Source organism: Giraffa tippelskirchi, chromosome 7 (assembly GCF_054371585.1).
Source record: "Giraffa tippelskirchi isolate mGirTip1 chromosome 7, T2T-mGirTip1v1.2.pri, whole genome shotgun sequence".
Taxonomy (NCBI): Eukaryota; Metazoa; Chordata; class Mammalia; order Artiodactyla; family Giraffidae; genus Giraffa; species Giraffa tippelskirchi.
The window spans coordinates 108,706,280-108,724,197 of NC_137281.1; the positions used below are offsets into that span (position 1 = coordinate 108,706,280).

Consider the following 17,918-nt stretch of genomic DNA (forward strand, 5'->3'; position numbering starts at 1 on the left):
GAGGCCAGAGGAGAGAGCAGTCTTGGCAGGAGAGTGCAAGAGGACAGGGCCCAGGGCAGGCTGACTGGTTTCCAGGAAAGATGTGGTGGGGGAAGGGGGTTTGGCACAGGACTTGGGAGCTCCCTGTGGCAGAATCTCTGTCTACCACACTCAGAACAGAGAGGCAGCAGCTGAGGGACAAGAGCACTTGACCAAGAGTTCTAAGACCTAGTCCTGGCTGTGTGACTTCAGGCAAGTCACTTCACCTCTCTGTGTCTTTTTCTTCACAATAGGCATAAAAATAACCTTCTCTGGATACCTCTCAGGGGGATTATGGAAACTGACAGAGTTAACTTATATCAAAGTGTTTTATAAATTATGAAACACTGTACAAAAGAGAGACTACTAGGTACATCGATAAGTTCTAATTCATTGTCACTCAGAATTTCAGCCCCTTAGTTTGTTCTCAGCTATATTTTATTGGCAGCACCTGACGTTTGTTGAGATCCTCTGAAGTAAAGCCTGGCACAGGGAAGGCTTCCTACGTTACTGTCTCCTGATCATGTTGTACCTTTAGCCCAACTAATATGACTCTACTATGTAGAAGATACTCTGATAATAGTCTGATTGGCCTTTAAAAAACCCAGCTATTGTTCTTAAAAAAGAGGTTCAGTTTTTTTTGTTTTTTTTTTTTGTGAAAAGTTCACTCATATAAGAGTATATATAACTTGGAAGTACAATTTAAAGAATAATAAGACAAACTGCCTAGTAAGTGTGATGCTCCCACCTGTCCCTCCCTGATGTATTCTCTTCACTGTACATTCATTTCCTCATTTGTGTTCATCTTTCTTTTGCTTTTAAAAAATAGTTTTACCACACATATACTATCCCTAAGCAGTATCATTTAGTTTTTCATATCTCTGAACTTTTTATAAAGGTGATCATATTATAAGTATTCTTCTACAACTTGCTTTTCACATCTGTGATTTCCCTGTGTGGACAGATGCAGCTGTAGTTCATTCATTTTCATCACTGTATAGTAATCCACTGTGGGAATGTACCATAATTTATGTGTCTGTCCCACAGTGAATAGACAGTTGAGTTTTTTCCAGTTTGAGGATATTATAAACAATACTTGTATATGTCTCCTGCTTCATATGTATAAGAGTTTATATAAATCCAACTTGCCATCATATCAAAAAAGAATAAAATACATAGGAATAAATCTACCTAAAGAAGTAAAAGACCAGTACTCTGAAAACTGTAAAATGCTAATGAAAGAAATCAAATGACACAAACAAATGGAAAGATATACTGTGTTCTTGGATTGGAAGAATCAATATTGTCAAAATGACTATTTTACTGAAGGCAATCTACAGATTCAATGTAATTCTTATTACATTACCAGTGGCATTTTCCACAGAACTAGAACAACAACAAAAAAATTTAATTTGTATGGAAACACAAACATCCTAATACCCAAGCAATCTTGAGAAAGAAAAATGGAGTTGGAGGAATGGAGCTGAAGCTGACTATACTGCAAAGCTACAGTAATCAAAACAGTATGGTACTAGCATTAAAAATAGAAATATAGCTCAATGGAACAGGATAGGAAGCCCAGAAGTAAATTCACATACCTGTGGCCAATTAATCTATGATAGAGAGGCAAGAATATACAATGGAGAAAAGATACTCTTCAATAAGTGGTGCTGGGAAAACTGGACAGCTACATATAAAAAAATGAAATTAGAACATTTCCAATATCATACAGAAATAAACTCAAAATTAATCAAAGACCTAAATGTAAGACTTGATAGTATAAAACTCCTAGAGGAAAATGTAAAAAGTACATTCTTTCACATAAATCACAGCAATATCTTTGTGGATTCATCTCCTAGAGTAATGGGAACAAGAGCAAAAATAAACAAGTGGGACTCAATTAAACTTAAAAGCTTTTGCACAGAAAAGGAAACCATAAACAAAATCAATAGACAACCTACAGAATGGGGGAAAATATTTGCAAATGAAGCAACAGACAAGGGATTAATCTCCAAAATATACAAATAGCTCATACAGCTCAACATAAAAAAAACCCCAAACAACCCAATCAAAAATGGGCAGAAGATCCACATACACATTTCTCCAAAGAAAACATACAGATGGCCAAGAGGCACATGAAAAGAGGCTCAACATCACTAATTGTTAAAGAAATGCAAATCAAACCTACCGTGAGACATCACCTCACACCAGGCAGAAGGACCAAATAATAAATGTTGGGGAAGATGTAAAGAAAAAGGAACCCTCTACTGTTGGTAGGAATGTAAATTGGTACAACCACTATGGAGAATAATATGGGGGTTCCTTAGAAAGCTAAAAATAGAGCTACCATATGATCCTGCAATCCTACTCATGCACATATATCCATATATCCATGCAAAATAATTTGAAAAGATGCATGCACCCAAATGTTCACTGCAGCACTATTTACAATAGCCAAGACATGAAAGCAACCTTAACATCCATCAACAGATGAATGGATAAAGAAGATGTGGTACATATATACAATCGAATACTATTCAGCCATAGAAAAGAATGAAATAATGCCATGTGCAGCAACATGGGTAGACATGTTGCAGCTAGACATTATCATACTAAGTGAAATAAGCCAGACAGAGAAAAACAAATGTCATATGATACCACTTACATGTGTAATCTAAAAAACTGATAAAAATAACTTATTTACAAAACAGATATAGACTCACAAACATAGAAAACAAACTTCTGGCTACCAAAGGGAAAATATGGGGGTGGGAGGAGGGATAAATTAAGAGGTTAAGATTAACATATACATGTCACACTACTATATATAAAACAGATAACCAACAAGGACCTACTGTATATAGCACTGGGAACTATACTCAATATTTTATAAATATCTATAAGGAAAAAGAATCTGAAAAGGACTGTATATAAGTGTGTGTGTGTGTATATATATATATATGTATGTACAACTGAATCACCATGCTGTTCACCTGAAACTAACACAATATTGTAAATGAACTATATTTAAACTTAAAAAAACTATCAAAGAAAGAGTTTATATAGATCTAGAAGTGCTGGGTTGTATAGAATGTATGTTTTTTAATTTATTGAAAAATTTTCAATTGAAACAGTTGATGTACAACATTATGTTTCAGGTTACTACATAATGATTTGACATTAGTATACATTACGAAATGATCACCACAATGTCTAGTACCCATCTGTTCCCATACAAAGTTATTACAATATTATTGACTGTATCGCTTATGCCGTATACTATAACCCTGAGAAGTATGTATATCTTTAATTTTGTAATATAAAGCCAAACTGCTCCCAGTGGCTGTACCAATTAACATCCCCATGAACAGTATATGAGAATTTGCACTGTTTTACATCCTTGCCACTGCTTGATATTCTTTTCTAAATTTTTGCTAACCTAATAGCTATGGAATTATATCTCAATTTGGTTTTAGCTTGCATTTCCCTTATTACTAAGGAGGCTGAGCAGCTTTTCTCATGTGTATGGTCCTTTTTGTATTTATCTCTGAAGTGGCTGTTCATGTCTTCTGCCAATTAAAAAACAATAAGTTGTTTACTCTTGTCTTATTGATTTGTAGTAGCTCTTTATAGATGCTGGATGCTAATTCTTTGACAGTTAAATGTGTTATTTTCTCCCAGCCTTCAGCTTGTCTTATTTTATTTTTTTTTTTTGGTGAATAGAAGTTCTTAGGTTTAGTGAAGTCAACTGCAATCTTTTCTTTTGTCTTTTCCTTTCACTTTAATCTATTGCCTTGTTAAAAAATTATTATTACTATTTTTTAACCTGGAGTAAGAAAGATTATCTGTATTTTCTTCTCTAAAAATTCCAAATATCTTTCTTGGGACTGATCTATCTCTCAAGCTCCTGAATATTTCCATAAAATGTTTCTGGAACCCTGAGGTTATTTCCAGTCCACTGGGCCTCCTCTCAGCACAGAGGGCATTGAGTTCTGACAAACGCCAAGAGAAAGACTCCATTCATGGAGCGGGCTGGTGGGCGCTGCCAAGCTTAGCTCTCAAAGGCCCCATGTGTCCCTTGCGCTCCAACAGCCTCAGACCTCTAGGGGGCGCCTTCACACCAGGCATCCAGCTCCCTGCAGTCTGCCCTGGCTCAGAGGTGGTGCCCAGCTTTTGCCAAGGATGCTCTTACCTCTCTCTGGGTAGCTGCCCCCAGCCCTCATCCAGCCTCACACTGAGCTGACAAGGCCAGGCCTCTCTTCCTGTTCTTGAAGGAACCACACAGAAGCTTCCTAGCTAGTCCTGCTCTCAAATCTGCCCTCCCCTCCTCCTGCTCTCTTCCTTCCTTGGAATCTTTTTGATTCCATATTGTCTTCTTGGGGCCCCTTGGCGATAATCTCTTACTAGGGCAGATGCTGCTATGGTTTAAGCTTACCCCAGGACTTCCATGGTGGTCTAGTTGTTAAGAATCCACTTGCCAATTCAGGAGACATGTTTTTAATCCCTGCTCTGGGAAGATCCCACATGCCACGGGGCAGCTAAGATCGTGTACCACAGGTACTGAGCCTGCGTGCTGCAACTACTGGAGCCCGTGTGCTCTAGAGCCTGTGCTCTGTGACAAGGGAAGCCACCGCAATGAGAGGCCTGCACGCCACGACTACAGAGTACCCCTCCGCTTGCCCATGCACCACAATGAAGATCCAGTGCAGCAAAAAATAAACTTAGATTAAGTTTACCCCAAACCTCTGCAGCATTGTAACTGCTGTTAACTACAGGCTCCCCAAAGGATCAAAACATTTAGGGGCCACAAAAGGTATAAAACATAAGTTTAAGACCTCATAACTTTGCCTGTTTGTATTCAATTTTGCCTTGCCTTTTCACCTCCACCATTTGATTGCTGGCTTTATGACTTCAGGACAGTGTAAGCTACTGCCAGGACCACTCTGACCAAGAACCAGGGTGAGGCCTGCGGCCTGGGATTTGGAAGGCAGGTGGGCCACATGGATCTATGGGGTATATAAGCTGAATCTGGTACACTTTTCACTTTTTCTGTGTTTATGTGAGCTCTGCTTCCCAGGACAGCTAGCACTGAGCACATCTGTGTATATGTAGGCACATCCTTATTCATCCACTAATTCTACAATTATTTCCTACATACCACAAAGGGCACAGTGATGAAGGAAGCATGCAAGCGCATGACACACGTACTAAACAAATACTGAAGGATGAGGTGTTCCAGAGTCTTGGACTATGCGGCAGTTGGGCAGAGTCGGGCTAGAGTTATAGATCAGTCTAAGCATCAGTAAAACATTTTCTGTAAAGGACCAGATAGTATTTCAGGCTTTGTGGGCTACATATGTCTCTGTTGCATGCTGTTTGTTTATTTGTATGCCTTTAAAAACCTTTCTCACCTTGTAGCCCATATAAAACCAGGTTGGGGGTCTGTGGGTTAATCTACGTTGTACTGACAAACTCCCAGTCTAAGCGACTTGTCACGTTAAAGGTTTGTTCTGGCTCACTATCACCATCCAGTGCAGGTCGGCGAGTTTCCTACTGTCCTTTATGCAGTGACTCAGGACCCAGACCACCTCCCTCTATGAGCCCACCATCTATGCCACCCCCGTTAACTGTGAAAAAAGAAGAGAGGGTTGTAGGCTTGAAGGAAGTCTTTTAAGGGCCACATCCCTTCTGTGTACACTTTCATGGTTAGAATTCAGATGGTCCCAACCTAACAGCAAGTTGTTGCCCGTGTGTTAGGAAAGAGGCAGCAAACTGATGAAGCCCAGCATGGTTTCTACCACAGAGTGAAAAGTTTAAGATGCTCCTGTCTCAGCAGCCTTTAGGATGTAGCTGGGGAGAAAGACGGGCGTGTCAGTTCAGTTCAGTCGCTCAGTTGTGTCCAACTCTTGGCGACCCCAGGGACTGCAGCACGCATGTAAAGAGGGGCATGTCGGAAGAGCTGATTAAGAAATTCAACTGTAAATGCTATGTCAATGGTATTCTGAAGACAGCAATAACTAAAATATAACTAAGATGTAGGAGTTCATACGACCAAGAGATCAGACTGAGCTGGCGTTGCTGGATAAAATTTCAAGGACAAGGTGGGATCCGAATTAGGTTTTGAAGGAGTGGCAGGATTTTGTGGAATGAGAACTGTTTCCCAGGAAAACAGGAAGCAGAGTAAACAAAGGGTCACACGGAGAAGGTGTGAAAGCCCAGAGCTGACACAGGTAAAGACCAGGCCCTAACCGGTCCTAATGATTACTGGCCAGGTGAGTCTCAGTAGTCTGATTTGAGGGGCGGTTCCTACAGAGGGACTGCGGTGGAGGTGAGATGTTGAGGTGGGGGTGCTCAGGACAGCGGTCAGAGGTACTTCCTAGAAATTTAACCCCCGGCTGAAGTATTTTAGAATTTTAACAACGGGACAGCTCTATCCGAGCACAAAGGCTAACCATCTGCCTTATAGTGAAGAGAGGCAGCTGAGGATGGAAAGACAGACTGAAGTTAAATTGTGAAGGGCTTTGAATGCCAGGGTGTTTGGGATTTCCAAAACAAAGATGAACATCACTTATTTTTAGAGTTAAAGCTCAGGGAACCCCCCCCATAAATATCTAATAATGAATGATTAAACAAGTGTATCTATATAATAGAAAAGCCCGTAATCATTAAAATCAAGTTTCTGAAGACTCATTAATGACATGGAATAAGTGGAAAAACTGTATATAGAGTATAATACCAAGTTCAGTTCAGTTCAGTCGCTCAGTCGTGTCCGACTCTTTGCAACCTCATGAATGGCAGCACGCCAGGCCTCCCTGTCCATCACCAACTCCAGGAGTCCACCCAAATCCATGTCCATTGAGTTGGTGATGCCATCCAACCATCTCATCCTCTGTTATCCCCTTCTCCTTCTGACCTCAATCCTTCCCAGCATCAGGGTCTTTTCCAGTGAGTCAACTCTTCGCATGAGGTGGCCAAAGTATTGGAGTTTCAGCTTCAACATCAATCCTTCCAATGAACACCCAGGACTGATCTCCTTTAGGATGGACTGGTTGGATCTTCTTGCAGTCCAAGGGACTCTCAAGAGTCTTCTCCAACACCACAGTTCAAAAGCACCGATTCTGCGGTGCTCAGCTTTCTTCACTGTCCAACTCTCACATCCATTCATGACCACTGGAAAAACCATAGCCTTGACTAGATGGACCTTTGTTGGCAAGGTAATGTCTCTGCTTTTTAATATGCTATCTAGGTTGGTCATAACCTTCCTTCCAAGGAGTAAGCGTCTTTTAATTTCATGGCTGCAATCACCATCAGCAGTGATTTTGGAGCCCCCCAAAATAAAGTCTGACACTGTTTGCACTGTTTCCCCATCTATTTCCCATGAAGTGATGGGACCAGACACCATGATCTTAGTTTTCTGAATGTTGAGCTTTAAGCCAACTTTTTCACTCTTCTCTTTCACTTTCATCAAGAGGCTCTTTAGTTCTTCTTCACTTTCTGCCGTAAGTTAATAACTACAAATATGAAGAACCAACATCAAATTGTAAACTGTGGTTATTTTTGGATGGTAGTATTATACTTGATTTTTTGTTTTCCTCATTACTTTTTTCTATAATGAGCACATTTTACTTTTATAATGAATATGCAATAAATGCTCTTTTCCAAAAGCAAAGCTTAAATGTGGAGTTTGACACAGTGGTTGTCATTGCTGCTGTCTTATTCTTTTTTTAATTAATTAATTTCTTTTAATTGGAGGCTAATTACTTTACAATATTGTGGTGGTTTTTGCCATACATTGACATGAATCAGCCATGGGTATACATGTGTTCCCCATCCTGAATCCCCCTTCCACCTCCCTCCCTATCCCATCCCTCAGGGTCATCCCAGTGCACCAGCCTGAGCGCCCTATCTCATACATGGAACCTGGACTGGCAATCTACTTGGTCCTCACTTTCACAGGATCCAGGACCTGGCTGCCCACGTGATTCAGTTCACAGTGGCAGACCACCCTCTGTCTCTGTGGTGTCTGACTCTGCCTGCACTCAGCACAGGACTGGGAAAGCATCTTATTGTCATCATTCCTGAAAGGTCCTCAGATGCCCTTGTAATCCCAGCAATTCCCTGAGGTGTTGGGGACCCAGAAAAGGCATGTGACCTCCCTGAGCATGCGCTACAGACCTCCCTGAGCATGTGTTACAGCGTCCTGGGAATGCCAAGGACCGACACAGAACTGTAGGCAGCCAGAGCACATTCAGATGCAAATTCTCACTTTATCATTGAGAAAACTGAGGCCAGGAAGAAGACCCTTGCCCAAGGTCACACCGTGAATTAGGGCAAGTAGGGACTTGGGCTCATGGATTCAAGGTCCTGGGCTCTGTTATCAAGTCACAGGCTCTTAGACAACTGTCTTTCCTAGGTTTTGGTCAAATTTGTTTTTTGTCTACTCATAACTACACAGTCTGATGTATTTTGGGTTACAGTTCTTGGAATGGTGTCTATTCTTGTATGTTTAGTTTTCATGGCTCCCTGGTGGTATGGCAGTAAAGAACCTGCCTGCTAAGGCAGGAGACTCAAGAGACACGGGTTTGACCCCTGGGTTGGGAAGATCCCCTGGAGAAGGAAATGGCAACCCACTCTAATATTCTCGCCTGGGAAATCCCATGGACAGAGGAACCTGGCGGGCTATAGTTCACGGGGTTGCAAAGAGTCAGACACGACTGAGTAGCTGAGCATGCACTCATGCATAATATATATATATAGAACAGATTTCTTCAGCTAAATTCTGATCTTGTTTAAGTCTAATGCAGTATGAAAATGGTGAAAATATTCTTTGAAAACAACCAGGAAGTTTCTCAAAAAGTTAAACGCAGTGTTACCCAGCAAATTCCCTTCCAAGGTAGGAACCCAAGGGAACTGAATGCCTATGTCCACACAAAACTTGTAAACCATTGTTCATGGCAGCACTATCCATATGACCAAAAAGTAGAAACAACCTCAGCATCCATCATCAACCTGTGAGTGGATAAACAAAATATGCTACAGATGTGGAGAACAAACAAGTGGTTACCAGTGAGAAGAGGGAAGTGGGGAGCGGCAAGACAGCGACAGGGGAGTAAGAGGCACGAACTGTTAGGTATAAAATAAGCTACAAGGATATGTTGTATAACATGGGAAATATAGCCACCATTTCTTAATAACTATAAATGGAGTGTAACCTTTAAAAATTGTGAATCATATATTATACACCTGTAATTTAACATTGTACAGCAACTATATACTTCAACAAAGAAAATTTTTAAGTGCTATATACATACAATGGCATGTTACATGGAAATAAAAAGGAATAAAGTAGTGTTAAGTGCTAAACATGGATGAATCTTTAAAATACATGCTGGAATTCCCTGGTGGTCCAGTGGTTAAGAATCCGCCTGCTAATGCAGGGGACATGGGTTCAATCCCTGGTCTGGGATGATTCCACATGCCATGGTGCAACTAAGCCTACACACCACAACTACTGAGACTAAAGGCCACAACTACTGAAAACCAGGCACCCTAGAGCCTGTGCTCTGGAACAAAAGAAGCCACTGCAATGAGAAGCACTCACACTGCAACTAGAGAAAGCCCAAGCGCAACAACGAATAACCAGCATAGCCAAAAATAAAGAAATGAATACTTTAAAATATATGCTAAGTGAAAGGAGAGTCACCAAAGACCACATGCTGTATAATTGCATTTACATGAGATATCCAGAACAGGCAATTCCACAGAAGCAGAGAGTAAATTAACGGTTTCAAGAGGCGTTGGAGTGAGGAGAATGGAAAGTGACTGCTAATAGATACGGGGTGTCTTTACTGAAATATAGCAAAGATTTTTACAAAGACTTTCAGGTCCTCACAGACATATTTACAGCTTTCCATGAAGGACCACAGTTGACACATGAAATTCCAATTTGAACCATAAAAATTAAGAGTCGCATCAAGTGTTTTAGCATTGTCCAAGCACAACTTGCATCTAGTACTCCTTTAATCCACTCAGACCAAATCTAGGAGGAAGGCAGAGCAGAATAACTGTGCTCTGTCTCTGACACACACACAAAAAATGAGGCTCAGCCAGGTTAAGTAATCTGTTAAGGCCACTCGCACAGTGCCTGGCTGAGCCTGGCACATGAAAGACTGCTCCTCTCTGCAACTGGGTCCTGTGCCTCCCGCTAATCATGACATGACAGAGGATTCTCTGCAACTTCAGATCTTCCCTCTGTCCTGGGTCCCCAGCAGCTCTGGGGATAAGGAGACAAGCTAGAGAACCCCAAGCAAAGGTGCTGCAAGCTAACAAAGCTCAGAGCTGCAAGCTAACAGAGCTCATCCCATTCGCACCCTTCTCTTTGGCACCATCCCACAGATGAGGACTGAAAAATGTCACAGTCTTGCTGACACTAAAACAAACATGTTTGGGATGCATGTTTGGGATCCAAACACCCATCACGCTATCTTCTTGCCCCTGCTGTTTACAGAAAAGCAGGAAGGCTGCAGGTTGCCAGTTTCAGCGGGTAACCAGGCTCCCTTCACGCAACATCTCTTGGCCTGATTTGTCCCCTGAAAATTCTCAGGCCTTTGGAGGAGGACAGGGGTCAGGGGTGGGGGGCGGGGTGTGGTGGGAAGGCAGAAACTATCTCTTCTGGTTTGGAGCATATGTCCTTTAATTCATCAGTTAGGTGTTCAAGAACATAACAGCGTGTGTGCCTTTCAACCTAGAAGGTTTCAAGTTGGGGATATTTTAAAATAGTGATGCTGGGGCCTCACCCCTAGAGACATGAGGTGAGCTAGGATTTTAAAGTTTCCCAGGCATTCTCATGAATGGCCAGGAGGCAAACTGCCATACTAAGGTCAAGGATTTGAATAGATCCCCCTACCCTACTTCCATCGGTGAGTTCTAGCCACTCCATCCTAGAGGTTTTGCTCACCCTGAATTTAAAATGTGGTGTGAATGCCTTTCCACATAAATCAAGTCATGGGCATGAGATGTAGGCTGGAAGAAGGCTGGTCAATTTCTTGGCTCTACCATTCGCTGTCAGAGAGGCAGTATATAAAGGAAGGTTATGGACACAGACCTTCTGGCCTTGCATCCCAACTCCACTAAGTCATTTAGTGGATCACAATGTACTGCTAAGCCATCCTAAGCCTCAGTTTCCTCATCTGTGAAATGGGCCTGTGGGCTATTGAAGGGACGTGGGCTGGGAAGAGAACATACTTGCATGACCCTGAGCATGAGTATCTCCTTAAGTTTTGCATCCTGAACATCTCGCTTGCTCACCTTTGTCCTTGCTCTGAGGAGGGGCGAGGAGATAATGTGTGCCCAGCACTTCACCCAGTGCCTGGCACACTTCAGGAGCTCAATAAATGTTCACTAAGGGCAAGAATTGGGCCTACAACCCAACTTTTAACTCAGCCAACTTCGCTGTATTTTATTCCCTTCCCAACCAATTAAGCTCCCTTTCTTTCTCATAGAGAACACAGTTGTGGTTGCCAAAGGGGAGGAGAGTGGTGGAGGGAAGGGTTGGGAGTTTGAGATTAACAGATGCAGACTATTAATGGATAAACAAGGTCCCACTATATAGCACAGGGAATATCCTGTGATAAACCATAATGAAAAAGAATATGTGTGTGTGCGTGTATATGTAACTAAATCACTTTACCAAACAGCAGAAATTAACACGTTGTAAATCAATTATATGTCAATAAATTTTTTTTAAAAAATTAAAAATCCATTCCTTTCTATTTAAGTTAACCCAATTCAGTCTCCCTAGTCCACCCTCCCCCAATCCTTGAAGTTTTTCAGACTGGTCAAAGCACCTTAATTTGATACAGTTCAATTCTTCTAACATGTCTCCACCCACAGAGTTGACATTTAATAACAACAAAAATTCAGGACGTCCAGTTAAATTTGAATTTTAGATCATTGAGCCAAAGTTTTAGTATATGTCCCATGCTACATTCAAATTTAAATTTGAAATAAGTTTGCGATATTTTAAAATAAAGATTCAAATGTAAGCACCCTGTGTTTCATCTGGCAACCCCACTCACTCGTTCCCACTCAAGCACAGTTGGTGGTGTGCCCTCTGGTGCTGTTTCTTCCCCACCTTATAGCGCTTATGTGATAAGAGAGATTCTAAACTCTTCCCAGAAGACGGAGCAACAAGGAGATGAGCTTAACGAACCTTGCTTTATTTCACTTACTTAGCCGAGTTCCCGGTACTGTTTGTTGAAGATGGGAAGGAAGTGAGAGAGGGAGGGAAGAAGAGAGGAAGGAAAGAAGAAGGGTGGGGGGGGGGGGAGGAAAGTTCTGGTTTATCAGCAATAATCTAATTTATCACATGAAAAGCAAAAATTACTCTTTCATGTGCTTACTTAATGCTTTGTCTTTTTAGTGATTAACATGGGTCCAATGTCTTAAATATTACACATGGTTTACATGTATATCATTTGATCTTTGTCTCTAGACTTTAGAAGTGTTATGTTTAACCACAGGCAGCGGACACAGTTGGACGCCCACTCACCAGTTACTCCAGTAGGTCCCCATCTGCCTCTTCTTGCTAGTGACGACTACAATGCTGCTCTGCTCCTCTCCGCCATTTCCGAGACTCAGAAGAAGGCAGCCCCATTCCCAGCTCCAGGAGACGATTGTGGCGGGACCCTTCCTTTGCTAATCTCCACGTTAACTCCCTGACATGATTCTAACTGATGGAATGCTGGAGCAGTGCTGTTGAGGGACTTGAAGGTATGGTTTCCTGGCTCTTTGCAGAGCTGCTGTCCTGTTCTTTTCCTGCTGAACTATGTTGTGTCTGAGGACAGCCTGGAGGTGGAGCAGAAACCCGCAGAGCACATAGATGGAAGGAACCTGGGCCCTTGGCAACAGCACTGAGCCAATAAAGTCAAGCCTGCCTGCCCTTCCTCTCCCTTCTCATTATGTTATAATAAGGCTCCTGATTGCATCAGCTGTTTCCAGTTGGGTTTTCTGCAGCTGAAAGCATTTTCATTGACACACTCCCTCTTATAAATAAGAACATATTGAAGCCTAAGGAGGCAGATGACCTGCCAGGGTTGCAGAGCTGGTAGACTCCAGAAAGAGTCCCAAGTCCAGTTGCATCTGGATTCAGGTTCCAGGTTGTCTATGCGTCATGCTCCCTTGTTAACCGTGTCCTCCTTCCGGTCTGCCACCGTAGCTCATTCCCACCGCTTAGCTGTCTCTTTGGGTTAAGATATTGAGGACCTTTATAAAAATGCAACTACATTTGTATTTTACTTCTGAATGTGTAAATGGGGTTCCCTGGTGACTCAGATGGTAAAGAATCCGCCTGCAATGCAGGAGACCTGGGTTCAATCCCTGGGTTGGGAAGATCCCTTGGAGAAGGGAATGGCTACTCACTCCTGTATTCTGGCCTGGAGAATTTCATGGACTGTATAGACCATGGGGTCACAAAGAGTCTGACACAACTGAGTGACTTTCACTTTCTGAATGTGTATGTGTATGCAGTGTGGTGTGGACCACCTTTTTTTCCCTTGGGAGGTGAAAATTTATCAATTTATACTGTATCAGCATGTTACTACATGGACATACCTGCTAACACAGTTGACTTTTCTTACAGTAAAAGGGTTGTTTCTCCTTTAAAAGGTACATTTTTTTCTTGAGGAATGAAATATTTTCAAAGTATGTATGTTCATAGTAAGTAGAAACTATAAATAATTGATTTTCTAAAAAAACAGTCATAAGGCATAGGGCTAGTGAGAAAGAGATCTGAGTGCTTTTAAATTTGCTTTCAGGCCTCTCCTAATTTGTTCCTCATCTTTCACATAAACTATATATCTATCAGAATACAAAGATTTCATTCCCTCTGCTGAGAATTAAAGGCTTTTAACTTGAAAAATCAATTTTTTCTATTAAGAAAAATAGAGTGATGACAGGGAGTATGAATGTAATGCCCCGAATTGTACACTTAAAATGGTTAAAATGGCAAATTTTATGTTACATATATATTTTGCTGCAATTTAAAAAATTAATATCTGAAAGCCTTAAGTTACATACTTTAAATGGGTGAATTATATGGTATGTGAATTACATCTCAATAAAGCTGTTAAAAAAAATAGAACCAGTTATTATTTCCATTAACAAAGTGTCTCTGTCCATTTCCATTTAAATTTTTGAAAAGGTGATCTGATAGCTAAGTAATTTCAAATGCATTAATAAAAGGGATCCATGTATGATCAGCCATTTCCAAACATTAACAATAGTTACCATGGCCTTTGTAATGACTTTTGGGGGGTAATGTTTTATTTTTATGTAATTCAAACTTACAGCAAATTTGTGAGCATTTTACACATTGTTTAAATAATATATGACAACACAGACACGTGAATAGAGGAAATTCAGATAATCTAAAGTAAGTATTATGACATCAGGAGAAAACCCATTGTATAAAATAAATGCAACTTTGAAATAACTATAACAATTTTAATACCACTGCAGTTCAGCATATAGCTGTTTCATGACCAGTCATAAAACAGAAGTTCCTATAAAAATGCATGAGTACCTAATAGGTAAAGACTTTGTGCACTATTATTACAGAAATGCAAGTCAAAATGCAAATCAAAACTACATTGAGGTAACACCTCAATCAGTCAGAATGACCATCATTAAAACCCTACAAATAACAAATGCTGAAGAGGGTGTGGAGAAAAGGGAACCTTCCTACACTGTTGGTAAATGGGAATGTAAATCGATGCAGTTACTATGGAGAACTACATGGAGTTTCCTTAAAACACTGTGTGCTCAGTCACTCAGCCGTGTCTGACTCTTTGCGGCCCCATGGAGTCCACCAGGCTTCTCTGTCCATGGAATTTTCCATGGACAAGAATACTGGAGTGGGTTGCCATTTCCTACTCCAGGGGATTTTCCCGACCCAGGGATCAAATGTGCAACTCTTGTGTATCCTGCATTGGCAGGCAGATTCTTTACCACTAGTGCCACTAAGGAAGCCCATAATCCCACTCCTGGACATATATCTGGACAAAACTATGATTCAAGAAATACATTCACCCCTATGTTCAGAGCAGCACTATTTACAATAGCCAAGATGCGGAAACAAGCTGAATATCCACTGACAGATGAATGAGTAAAGATGTGGTACACATATATAATGGAATACTACTTAGACATAAAAAGAATGAAATAATGCCATTTTCAGCAAAATGGACAGACCTAAGATTATCATACTAAGTGAAGTAAGTCAGAAGGAGAAAGACAAATACCATATATCACTTACATGTGGAATCTAAAATATGACACAAATGAACTTACCTACAAAACTGAAACAGACTCAGACATAGAGAATAGACTTGTGGTTACTAAGGGGGAGAAGGGTGGGGCAGGGATGAATTAGGAGTTCAGGATTAGCAGAGACAAACTAGTATATATAGAATGGATAAACAGTAGTTTCTACCATATAGCACGGAGAACTACATTCAATATTCTGTGATAAACCATAATGAAAAGGAATATGAAAAGAGTACAGATATATATCTGAATCATTTTGCTGTATAGCAGAAATTAACATGACATTGTGTACCAACTACACTTTGATGAATTAGAAAAAATAAATTTAGATACCTTCATCTGGAGCAGATGAGCCCGTCAAAAAAGAAAATTTATGCATTGAAGTTATGTGTTCAACGTTTTCTGACAATAAAGCCAACCAAAATATACACGGGCATACTTTGGAAATACATGTAGGCTTTAAACTGCTTTTAAACTACTCACTGTAAATATCTACAAATGTGCGATTTTGCAGCAAACTCACATTTTCTCGCGCAGGCTCTGGTCACCCTCCCCCAGCTCCACAGCGCCCTCTGTTTATTCCCTGGGGGTGTGCCCTTTCCCAGCCCCTCTTACACTTCCTGCTCCTGCTCTTCTGGGCTTGAGAAGAAATGGTCCTGTCCCATGACTGACTGTGGCGGTTCCTCCTCGTCACTCTAGTTTGCTGAGGACTGGCACCCTGAGCTGTCTCAATTGTCAGAGTGGATGGATGGATGGGTGGATGGAGGCCCCAGTGGGGCAGGACTCCAGCAGCCCCCTTGACATTGGTTGGCCCCTGAGGGATCTGATCACATCTTTTCAGCTGCCTTATTCCATCCCTAATGGGTAGCACTCCACCTCTACCATGCTATCCCAGTGTCTTTAACCTGAAGGCCCCTAGCTCTAGGGCCCCCAGCCCAGCTGTAATTTTCAAGAAATATGATTAAAGGAGGTGGCCTTACACAGGGAGCTTGGTGCTCTGTGATGACCTAGAGGGGTGGGATGGCGTGGGAGGGAGGCATAAGAGGGAGGGGACATATGTATGTTGTTGTCATTGTTGCTGAGTCGCTAAGTCGTGTCCGACATTTTTGTGACCCCATGGACTGTAGCCCACCAGGCTCCTCTGTCCATGGGATTTCCCAGGCAAGAATATTGGAGTGGGTTGCCATTTCTCTCTCCAGGGGATCTTACTAACCCAGGGATTGAACCTGCATTGGCAGGCAGATTCTTTACCACTGAGCCATCAGGGAAGCCCTGGACATATGTATACTTATAGCTGATTCACATTGCCGTACAGTGGAAACCAACACAACATTGGAAAGCAATTATCCTCCAATTAAAAAAAAAAGAAAAGGAGGTGGCCTTGATCCTTCTGTCTCATCCTAAGGCCCAAGCCCCCTCTCCCCTTCCTCCAAATTCTGATCAGGCAAACAAGCTTTGTGGCTCAACACAAGATTGTCTTGGGGTCATTATCTTGGTTCTCCCACTGTTGGTTTTAAGGCATGGGACCCATCAAGTGGCCCCCTCACAATGGGGAGATGGCAAAAAAATGATCTCACTTTACATAAAGGTTCATCATCAACCCCACCCCAATGCATCTTGCAGAGATTGGGGGTGGAGTGGTGGTGTTCAGGTGGGAGAAATGGGGTGCAGTTTCTGCAGAGATGTTTTGCCTTTCAGAAAGGTTTTACAGGGGCTAGGTGGACCCACAGGTAGAGTTGCTCTAAAAATGCAAGAAGTTTCCAACTGTGAGCTCTCAGAGGCAATTCTGGAATAAAGGGAAGATCCTCCTATCATGATGTATTACTGAAATCCAGTGAGGCAGGTGCTATAACAGGAACGTTTACAGCAGGAAGGGGGCAGGGCACCTCTCCTTGGCAGGGGTGAAGTAGGGTAGGGCTGAGGTTGGGCTGGGACTTGAAGAAGGAAATCATGATGAAGAGAGGGGAGGAGCTTCCCAACTGGGGAAGAATGGTAGGGAGAGTCTGCCCTGAAAGGCAGGGCCTGTCCTGTAAAGAGTCAGGAGTGCCTGGCTGGACTGTGGAGTGGCTGGGGCTGGGGGAGGAAGATGATTCTGGAAAGTGGGTTGCAGCCAGTTGTGAGGCTTGAGTGCCTAGGTAAGGATCATGGGCTTCTGTTGGCTTAATGGGACACTCTTGAGAGTCTTTAAGTAGGAGAGTAACATCACAGGATATGTTTAACTTTTTCGTATATTGTCTCATTATGATCAGGACTCTTACAATGAATTATATGTTTTAAAAGTTTCCACTTCTAACATGTTTTTTAAAGTCACAGGGTGCACATCAACATCCTAGAACAAAAATTTCTGTGGGGTTTTATTTATATAACCAATAATTAAAAGTAGATCCATTCTATGGGTAGCTATTTTAATATAGTAACATAGTATATATTTTCATTTCTTTTGAATTATAAGCCCTGCTAAATAATTGTTAAGTCTGAGCAAACCTACCAAGACTATAGACTAATGCTTACTATTTTTATTTTCATTTCCCCCTTTTCCTTTCTTTCCATTTTCAATTAAAAAAAAAAAAAACTTT

General features: G+C 41.6%; 1 protein-coding gene and 1 long non-coding RNA gene across 4 annotated transcripts in view; one reads left to right on the top strand and one right to left on the bottom strand.

Annotated features, from left to right (window-relative positions):
* The window catches only part of USP3 (ubiquitin specific peptidase 3), a 156,623-nt gene extending 143,712 nt beyond the window's left edge, over positions 1–12,911 (bottom strand). For all 3 annotated transcript variants that reach the window (XM_081507469.1, XM_081507473.1, XM_081507477.1), the window contains exon 1: positions 12,569–12,911. The gene's annotated coding sequence lies outside the window, so the exon portion shown is untranslated. The remainder of the gene's footprint in view (positions 1–12,568) is intronic.
* The window catches only part of LOC145512846 (uncharacterized), a 31,455-nt gene extending 18,497 nt beyond the window's left edge, over positions 1–12,958 (top strand). Inside the window, exon 4 of the long non-coding RNA XR_014058854.1 lies at positions 12,512–12,958. This is a non-coding gene — a long non-coding RNA (uncharacterized LOC145512846). The remainder of the gene's footprint in view (positions 1–12,511) is intronic.
* The last annotated feature ends 4,960 nt before the right edge of the window (positions 12,959–17,918 follow it).